The sequence below is a fragment of the Triticum urartu genome, chromosome 4, assembly GCF_003073215.2.
Source record: "Triticum urartu cultivar G1812 chromosome 4, Tu2.1, whole genome shotgun sequence".
In the NCBI taxonomy this organism is placed as follows: Eukaryota; Viridiplantae; Streptophyta; class Magnoliopsida; order Poales; family Poaceae; genus Triticum; species Triticum urartu.
Genome location: NC_053025.1, coordinates 33278688 through 33289886, shown reverse-complemented (window position 1 = coordinate 33289886; position 11199 = coordinate 33278688).

Here is an 11199-nt window from a genome sequence, read left to right as displayed (position 1 = left end):
CCTCCTCCCGAGACATTCCGATCAGACTCGGTATCCCGGTACAACAAGACATTTCGACAGGGTAAAATTAAACTAGCAACACCGCCCGAATGTGCCGACAAATCCCGATAGGAGCTGCACATATCTCTTTCTCAGGGCACACTCAGATGAGCCAGACGTCGGGTAGGCCAGCCCAGAGTTGCCCCTGGTAGACCCGGACATCGCTCAGTTGGACCAACACTCAGAGGAGCACTGGCCCGGGGGGGGGGAGTAAAATAACGATGACCCTCAGGAGCGCGACTCCCAAGGGAAAAGAAAAGGCTAGGTGGCGAATGGTAAAACCAATGTTGGGCATTGCTGGAAGAGCTTTACTTAAGGCGAACTGTCAAGGGGTTCCCATTATTACCCAACCATGTAAGGAACGCAAAATCCGGGAACATAACACCGATATGACGGAAACTAGGGCGGCAAGAGTGGAACAAAACACCAGGCATAAGGCCGAGCCTTCCACCCTTTACCAAGTATATAGATGCATTAATTAAAAAAAGATATATTGTGATAGCCCAACAAGTAAATATGTTCCAACAAGGAACAACATCTCCATGTTCCAATAGGGAACAAACTTCAATCTTCACCTGCAACTAAGAACGCTATAAGAGGGGCTGAGCAAGGCGGTAACATAGCCAAACAACGGTTTGCTCGGACAAGGTGGGTTAGAGGCTTGGTTCAACAATGTGGGAGGCATGATAAGCAAGTGGTAGGCATCGCAGCATAGGCATAGCAAAAGAGCGAGCAACTAAGCAAGCAAAGATAGAAGTGATTTCGAGGGTATGATCATCTTGCCTGAGATCCCGCAAGGAAGAAGAGCGAGTCCATGAAGAAGACAAACGGACGTAGAAGAACGGGTCCTCACAAACGCGACGTTATCGGAACCAACCCGAAGAGGCAAACACCGGAAAAGAAGCACACAACGTAGTAAACAATCAACACATGAACATGGTATGAAATGCGGGATGCGGTATGCGATGCATATGCATGATTGGACAAGGAATGCATGAACCTTGTCTCAACTTGGGAATCCAAGTGTGCCACTGGAAAGATGAGATGAAATCGCTTGAAAACGATATAAAGAACACCGGAATCGGAGTTACGGTTTGAAAATGGCAAGCGATTCAAATATGGCACCGGTCTGCGATTTACAGCAAGTAGCCATCTAAATGCAATGAGATGAATATGCTACAACACCCAAACATAACAAAAAAATACATGGCAGGGATGCATTCAAGATGCTTAACAAAAGTCTAGCTCTGAGCTACGGCCAAATCATCCATTAACAGGTTCAAACAAGCATGGCAAAAATGCATATGACAAGCAGATCTCAGACTTAGTGAAATTAACACTTGTCTGGAATTTCAGATCAGGTAGCACTCTTCGGAGCAACAAAACTACATGCTACAGGATCTGAACATGGCAAAGTAAAGCATGGCATGGAGCTACTCAAAGAGCTTAACAAAAGTCCCTTGGTGACCTTGAGCCAAAAGGGATCAGAAAATACAATTGCAAGCATGTGAACATGGCAAAAATATAATCAGATCACAGACTTAGTGAAAACTGACACATGCTGAAACATAACTCAAGTAGGCATGTTAACGAGCTCGATGCACTCACTACGGTGCAAGTCATGACAAGCTAAGCATACATCCATCAAGAACACACAAAATGCAAGCTAGACATGGCAAGAACAATAGCATAGCATGCACGGATCAACCACAACATCATCGGCAAAATTGCAAACAAGTTGACAATCTGCCCAGATTCACAAAGTAGCAAAAGTAGAGCTCAATTGACTCAATCTAGGGTGCTCCATAATTGCAAAAAAAGACATGTATGGATAGAGCACTACAATATTAACAAAACATCCTTACTGATCATCCTCAAAAGAGGTACGGATCACTAGGAAACAATATGAACATATGGCATCATGAGATAAACAGCTCAAGGACTTAGTGGAATTGCTAAGTCCCTGAAAACAGAATTAGCAAGTGCACCGCTTTGCAAGCTTGCACTAGACACCACACACATCACAAAAATACATGGGTTGCACCTCTGGAAAGATGACAAAACCCTTAACAAAACATATGTAGAGCATCAGGGCATATCATGCACACAATAATCATGACAAAAATGACAAAAAGCTAAACGGAGTAGCAGATCTGACAATTAACTCAAGTAGCCCTCTTCTAACAGCATTTGGGGCATCAAGATGAACTCAAATGAAAATGATGCAATGGAATGAAATGATGTACTCTCTGAGATGAACATTTTGATATGCTATATGCATGAATCGGAGCTACGGATGCAAAGTTACGAGGCCAAGAACATGAGCACTTGGATCTGGAATTTCGGGGACTTAGTGAAAATTATACCTCCGGAAAAGTCAAACCGGGACGAAGTGGTACGGGACGGAGGGATCCGGATTTGGACGGGGCGTTTGGATCGGGGGAGTGGTGGATCTGATCCCGCTTCGTGGATCTCGCCGGAGAAGTTCGCCGGAGACGGGTGAGACGGCCGGAGAGGAGGAAGAAGGCGACGCGGAGGCTGGAGGACGACGCAGGCGAGGCAGCGGCGGAGGACGCCGGCGAGCGAGGTGGCGGCGCACGTCGACCGAGGCGGCTGGCGGCGAGGAGGCGTGGCGGCGAGGCGGTGCAGGCGCGGGGAGGCGAGCCCCGGGCGGCGGCGGCGACTGACAGGCGGTGGCGGATCCGATTGGGCGGCGGCATGAGGAGATGGGCCCCACGGGCCCGATCCGGGCCACGCGGGCCGGCGGCGGGGCTGAGGAGAGAGAGGGAGCGGCTGGGCTGAGGTGGCGCGCCGCGGTTGGCCCGGAGCGGTGGCGCGACTGATGTGGTGGCTGCCCATTGGGCGGGGTGAGGTGAAGGGCGAGCGGACATGTCCGGGCGCGGTGGGAAATTGTCCGGCGGCGCACGGGGGAGGAGGTTAGGGTTCATCTGTGCGAAAATTCCGGGAGGGACACATATTTATAGGTAGAGGGAGCTAGGAGAGTCCAAATGAGGTGCGGTTTTCGGCCACGCGATCGTGATCGAACGCTCTAGATGATGGAGCAGGTTTAGGTGGGTTTTGGGCTAAATTGGAGGGGTGTTGGGCTGCAACACACACGAGGCCTTTTCGGTCCCTCGGTTAACCGTTGGAGTATCAAACGAAGTCCAAATGGTACGAAACTTGACAGGCGGTCTACCGGTAGTAAACCAAGGCCTCTTGACAAGTCTCGGTCCAATCCGGAAATGTTTAATCCCCACACACGAAAAAAGGTAGAAATGACCACCGGAGGAGAATGAAGCGCCGGAATGCAAAACGGACAACGGGGAAAAAGCTCGGATGCATGAGACGAACATGTATGCAAATGAAATGCACATGATGACATGAAAAGATGCAACACGCAAGCAAATGACATGGCAACAAAGCGAATAACTAGAGGACACCTGGCACATCGGTCTCGGGGGTGAAGAGTGACGAACTTGAATCTCCGTTAGAATCTTCATGAGAATCACCGGATAAGGATATTTATTGAAAAGAATGGAGAGACTTCACATCAGTAAAATGGATAGTTGATTAAGAAATTTGAGTCCTCGAAGAAAAAGGGTAGGTGGGCGGGAAAACAAAGGCAACTTGGGGACGGATGAAACAAACACCGTTCAGAAGAAACTGATACTTGATCTTGCGGATGTTGAAATGATCGGATCCACTTGAAGAGAAACACACCGGTGAAAAGAAATTGAAACGACAAACTCGATGATCGAGAAGGATTAGTATTCACATAGGAGTATGAGAACACCATTTAGGAAAGGTATGGAATCAACATTTGAGATTGAAGCAACTCGAATACCACAACTCAAAACAAAAACAAAGGATTGGCTTGCAGAATAAGCCAGAACAAACATATGATAGAGATTTCATCCGAAGTTTTCGTGGTGGGGCCTACACGGGCTCGATCGTACATCACCATCATGTACAAGGCAGTGCACATGACATACGAAGCGCCCCCAAGTCGGCATAGCCAAGGACTCTTTAAGACACAACGAGACCACTGTAAAACCGACCGTGAATAGGCGGACCACTAGACGTCAAACCCCAATTTCATATCATACGTTTGTCGGAAAGATATCCTAAGAGCTACTTGAATTCCCACCTATGAAACTCCTGAACCTTTCCGGTTATGCAATCAGGTGTTGGGGATACAGGGGAAGCATAATATCTCACCCAAACTAGCAAATCCTACATCCAGCTGTATCCATCCTTCAACACATAACCAAGAAACCTTCGGAAATCATCTATCTCAACCTTCGAAAAGCATCTGTTATACAAGTTATGGTAATACTCCCGAACTCCCGCCCCAGTACTGGGTGGCGTCGAGGTTATATCACCAACAACTGCATAAAAGAGATTTTCGATGTCGGCGAACTAAACTCAGGTATTCCAGAACTGCAATGATAAAATTATGACGACAACACCTCAGAGCTCAACTCCCCGGGACACTTCCACTAAACCCCTAAAAGGAAGCACCAAGACAATGTTCTCATCATAAAACCATTGGAACGATTCCAAGATACCCGCGTGATCCTAATTTTTTTAGTGAAATTTGAGAAGAGAAGAGTCAAAACTCTACGTCAGGATGCCTTACCAGAGCGATGAGGAGACTGGGAAGTAAAAAGAATTCCTAAACTCTCTGATATATAATTCCTAAATGACTCAAAACATTTTTCTAGACACAACTCGGCCGCTAATAACGATCAAGCAATGGGGCTCCTAAGGTCGGGGAAGGCTCTGATACCAACTTGTAACACCCTCGATGCGGCTATATCTCCCACGTGTCGAAGCACGACTTAGAGGCATAACCGCATTGAAAGCAATGTCGCAAGTGAGGTAATCTTCACACAACCCATGTAATACATAAGGGAAAGATACATAATTGCCTTACAATCGCCACTCACACAACTACATGAATAAAGCATTACATCAACCAAATACAATCAAGGTCCGACTACGGAACCAAAATAAAAGAAGAACCCCAAATGCACAAAGGTCCCCGATCGACCCCAACTGGGCTCCACTACTGAACAACTAGAACGAAACAACACAAAGGACAAGATATTCATCGAGCTCCTCCTGAGCTTGGTTGCGTCATCTGCACGGACTCATCGGCACCTGCAAGCTGGTTTTAGAAGTATCTGTGAGCCACAGGGACTCAGCAATCTCGCACCCTCGCGATCAAGACTATTTAAGCTTATGGGTAAGGTAAAGGTATGAGGTGGAGCTGCAGCAAGCGACTAGCATATATGGTGGCTACCATACGCAAATGAGAGCGAGAAGAGAAGGCAAAACACGTTCGAGAAAGTATGATCAATAAGTGATCCTAAACAACCTACGTCAAACATAACTCCAACACTGTGTTCACTTCCTGGACTCCGCCGGAAAGAGACCATCACGGTTACACACGCGGTTGACTCATTTTAATTAAATTAAGATTCAAGTTATCTACAACCGGACATTAACAAATTCCCATCTGCCCATAACCGCGGGCACGGCTTTCGAAAGTTCAAATCCCTGCAGGGGTGTCCCAACTTAGCCCATCACAAGCTCTCACGGTCAACGAAGGAATAGACCTCCTCCCGAGACATTCCGATCAGACTCGGTATCCCGGTACAACAAGACATTTCGACAGGGTAAAATTAAACTAGCAACACCGCCCGAATGTGCCGACAAATCCCGATAGGAGCTGCACATATCTCTTTCTCAGGGCACACTCAGATGAGCCAGACGTCGGGTAGGCCAGCCCAGAGTTGCCCCTGGTAGACCCGGACATCGCTCAGTTGGACCAACACTCAGAGGAGCACTGGCCCGGGGGGGGGGGTAAAATAACGATGACCCTCAGGAGCGCGACTCCGAAGGTAAAAGAAAAGGCTAGGTGGCGAATGGTAAAACCAATGTTGGGCATTGCTGGAAGAGCTTTACTTAAGGCGAACTGTAAAGGGGTTCCCATTATTACCCAACCGTGTAAGGAACGCAAAATCCGGGAACATAACACCGATATGACGGAAACTAGGGCGGCAAGAGTGGAACAAAACACCAGGCATAAGGCCGAGCCTTCCACCCTTTACCAAGTATATAGATGCATTAATTAAAAAAAGATATATTGTGATAGCCCAACAAGTAAACATGTTCCAACAAGGAACAACATCTCCATGTTCCAACAGGGAACAAACTTCAATCTTCACCTGCAACTAACTACACTATAAGAGGGGCTGAGCAAAGCGGTAACATAGCCAAACAACGGTTTGCTAGGACAAGGTGGGTCAGAGGCTTGGTTCAACAATGTGGGAGGCATGATAAGCAAGTGATAGGCATCGCAGCATAGGCATAGCAAAAGAGCGAGCAACTAAGCAAGCAAAGATAGAAGTGATTTCGAGGGTATGATCATCTTGCCTGAGATCCCGCAAGGAAGAAGAGCGAGTCCATGAAGAAGACAAACGGACGTAGATGAACGGGTGTAACATCCCAAATTTTCAATTTGGAATGTTACACATTAGATCATCATGCATATCATATTTTATTTTACTTTTGGTTTTGATCCTAGAAAATCCTAAGCAACTCAAGGACCCACGGAGAGAGTTGGGGATTTCGTTATTTACATATTTGAGTTTTCTCAAATTTTGTAAACAGGATCATTTGATTTTATTTATTTTATCATCAATTATTTATATTACAAAAATATGAGAGAGGGAATAAAATGACTTTCCCAAAATATAGAAATATTGAGGATTTAATAAAAAAATCAAATAAGATTTATTTCGGAGTTTTTTCGGTATTTTTAATTGAATTTAGGAAAAATGCGTGTTTTTCAAAGTTGTAGTTTGGGCCCAGATAAATGTTCACTTTATCGGGCTTGATTTTAGAAACCCGGCAAAATTTATTTCGTGATTTTTGGAGTCCGTTTAGTATTTCTTTTTATTTTGTTTCTTCCGAGCGGAATTATTTAAAAAAAAACCCGGAACCGACTACGGGCCGTACTCGGCCAGGACTCCCTGGTCGGGGCCTTTATAAGTCCACCCGGGGCGAGGCCAGCGCCCCAGCCCAGAGCCAGCCGCCGCCCTGAACCTAGCCCAGCCCTGCCCGCCGCCGCCAGCCGCCGCCGGAGTTGCGCGCCGCCCGAGGTTCACTGCCGCCTCGTTTTTCGTGCTGTTTAAAAATAATAATTCTGTTCGTTATTTTTCTTTTTCGTCGGATTTTTCGCGGTTATTTTCTGATCGTGATTTCTGATCCGATTTTCGTTTTAGTATAACTTTTCGCTCGTTTATCGGAATCAGGCGATTCAAGCGCCTGGAGTTTCGCCTCGAAACCCTCTTTCCGAATAATCAACTTAAACATGTTTTTGCTACTATAAAATTTGCCCTAGATCCAGATTACTAGAATGAAGTTGTTTTCTTTCGCCGTTTGATTTCTTTTGCTTCGTTCGATTTGATTCTTTTTGCAAACCAGGGTTCTTAAGTTGAACTTTCTGGTTAGATCTTCTATTTGAGTTTTACCTGTGCATTAGATGAGTACTTATTGTATGCTTGTTGTTTGTCTGCGATAGAATACCTGGAGTGCGCCGCCTGTTACTTCGAATCTCTAGGTTACGCGGATCATCAGCAAGGCAAGTAACACTTTGATCATACCTTTTCTACAACCCAGTTTTATTGCATTAGATCAATCCTCACACACTGCATGATTAGGATCTAATTAAATTGTGGGATGGGAAGTAGATGAGGTAGTACCTATTACCTGTTTATTATCAAACCTTTGGGAGTTACTTCTACGTTTGCTTATTATGCCATGCTATGCTAGTAGACGTGGATTGGGTGAGTGATATCCATGAAAGATGTGAGATTGATAATTAAGGGTTTATCTAAGGTGGCAACCTAACACACATCTGGGTGGATTGAGGCACCTGGGATTTCCAGGACTTGCCTGTTTTTATTTGGACCGCCACCCAGGCCCAAAGGGATCATGAGATTATTCATACTAGAAACTTCCGTGTGCAGCCACAAGCCATTATGGGCTCTGGCATAGTTGACTAAGTTGTGCGAACTCTTATAGGGTAGACTAGCAGATGTAGGGGAAAGTAGGTGTACCGGTCTATCCGTCGTAAGGTGCTAGCGCTTCTGAAAGACTGTGTCTCGGTCATCCGTCTTCTCAAACACCCTGTAGTGCGAGAAACCACAACGGAGGCGATCGAGTCTTGTGGGGAAAAGTGCGCAAACCTCTGCAGAGTGTAACAAACTAATCATGGTTAGCCGTGTCCCCGGTTATGGACATCTTGAGTATCTAGTACTTGGATTATCATGTGAATCTCAACATGTTACTCTAAAGTTAATTTTGTGGGGTTTTAATGATGATGATTAATTGGGATTGAGAATGCTGTCAACCATTCTCAATGTTTAACAACCACCATAATAGTAATTAATTTTATTCCTTTGCAGTAGGGAAAAATTGGCTTTACGCAAAAACTGTAACCATAGAGCTTTCCACCAGCCAAATATGCATATAGTATAGCTGTTGCATTTCATTACTCTCTATGTGTTACCTTGCCAGCATATTCCATGTGCTGACCCGTTTTCGGGCTGCAACGTTAATGTTGCAGACTTTTCAGACGACGATTAAGGAGTTTTAGGTCGTGGTTGTATACTCAGTGATGCCGTTGGAGTTGATGGACTCACCTATCTTCCAAGCCTTCCGCTGTTATTGTTATTAGATGGCCTTAAGCCATATTTATTGTAATAAGTTCTCTTTTGAGACACTTGATGTAATAAGTGTGTGATTGCTACTCTGCTATAAATCCTCCGAGTACTGTGTGGTGTCAGCATTACTGATCCAGGGATGACACCGGAGCACAGAGATCAGACTTTCTGAGGTCTGCTCGCTACAGAGATGGTATCAGAGCACACGCTGACTGTAGGACACGACCACTAAGCTAAGAGACCTAGATCACTACTCACTCTCCTCTCTTCTGACTTCTCATCTTTTCTACTCTTTAGGATGGCGGATGCAAGGAACAAGTTCACCCAACCAGATGAAGATACACCCTTTGGACGCCACTTGAAGGAAGTCACTAGATACCTGAACATAGGAGTACCAAGCTTCACGGGAACCTACAACGCCACTTTACCAGAAGAAGAGTGCTGGATGATTCAAGTTCAAGTTCCAGGAAGGACGTTCATGCCAGTCACTGAGCCCATAGAGTTTTCTTTTGATGCACCAACTTGGAGTCTAGGAAAGAGCATGGCAGCTCACATCGCCATAGGACGCATTGGAGAAGTCTACCGCAAGGATCTCAAGGATACTATCTACCAGATTTGCGGACGCCGAGATGAACACTGGGAGATGATCAGCACCAGGAAAGATAGATCAATTGCAGCTTTATCCAGGAGTTAAACCAGCACATTCGACGACAGGAGAATCAGATGTGCACCGACATGATAGATCTGAAGAAGGCTAAGACTAGAATCAAGGAACTGGAGGAAGAACTCAAGGCTACACGTGAAGATTATGAAGAAGAAATTTAAGTGTTGGTGGAGAAGAATGACGATCTGATCAAGAAGATTGGAATATTTATGGAAGGCCCGACACGAGTAGATGAAGACGAAGAACCCAAGGAGATTAGCCCGGAAGACTACATCATCATTGACGGCACCGACTTGGAACAAGATAGTAGCAATGATGACTATGTTGATGAAGCAGGAGCAGATATCATGGAGTCTACAACCATAGAATATTTCTAGTAGACCACCTCATCAGCAGTAGTAGTCCACCATGTAAATATAGTAGTCCGAGCACTTTGCGATAGTTAGATCGATTGTATGCCTTGTTTGATTGAAGTGAATTGTTTGCTTTTGCCTCATGTGCATATGGGTAGTGTTTTCCCCTTAGACCCCCTCTATTCTTATATCTCATCTTTTCTAAACCCTCAGATGCCTCCGAGACGTGACCCCGGATTTACCTTTCCGCCGGAGCTCACTCAGTTGATCCAGTAGAAGAACACCTTGATGCAGTTGCTAGTTCAGAATCAGAATCAGGGGAACAACCACAACAATCCACCACCACCACCACCTGTTGACCACTTAGCCCGTTTTCTTAGGCTAAATCCGCCGGTGTTTTCCAGTAGCATCGAGCCGATAGTAGCAGATGATTGGCTCCGCAAGATAGCTAGGGAGTTGACCACAGCAGGATGCACAGATGCGGAGAAGGTGAAGTTTGCCGCACATCAGTTAGAAGGACCCGCAGCATCCTTGTGGGAGAATTTCACAGCCAGCTTCCCAGTCGACACTGTCACATGGGACCAGTTTCAGCAGGCTTTTTGTACTGCCCATGTTTCAGCAGGAGCAATGGCCATGAAGAAGCGTGAGTTTCGTAACTTGCGCCAAGGAGGACGGACAGTTGGCCAGTATGTGGAGGAGTTTAGTAAGCTAGCACGTTATGCCCCAGATGACGTTGCTACGGATGCAGCTAAGTAGGAGAAGTTCCTGGAAGGACTGAATGATGAGTTGAGTATGCAGTTGATGGTAGCCACCTTCAACAACTACCAGGAGTTGGTAGATCGTGCTCTTATGATTGAAGGGAAGCAGCAGCAAATTGAGAATCGTAAGAGGAAGTATGGACAAGGAAAGTATAATTCAGGAGCTCAACAGAAGCCACGTTTTACCCCTAGGCCGGGAGGACATTTTCAGCATACCCATGGAGTAGGTAGCTCGCACAATCACAATGGCACCAAGAATGGTAATGGCAATGGAGGAAGCAACGGCCAGAACCGCACCAACCCATCAACCCCAGCCAAGAAGGACTTGAGCCACGTCACTTGCTATAAGTGTTCGAAGCCAGGACATTATGCCAATGAATGTCCTGAAGGCCAAAATGGCAATGGAAGTTCTGGGAAGAAGCCGAACCCTTTCAACAGGGGACAGGTGAACCACGTTAGCGTGGAGGAGGTTGAAGCTCAGCCCAATGCAGTAATAGGTAAGTTTTTGGTTAAGTCATTTACTGCACTCGTTCTTTTTGATACTGGTGCATCGCATTCATACATATCAAGGGGATTTGTGGAAAAGTATAGCTTGCCCACTAGGGTTCTCAAAACACCTATGTTAGTAAGCTCACCAGGAGCAGAGTACA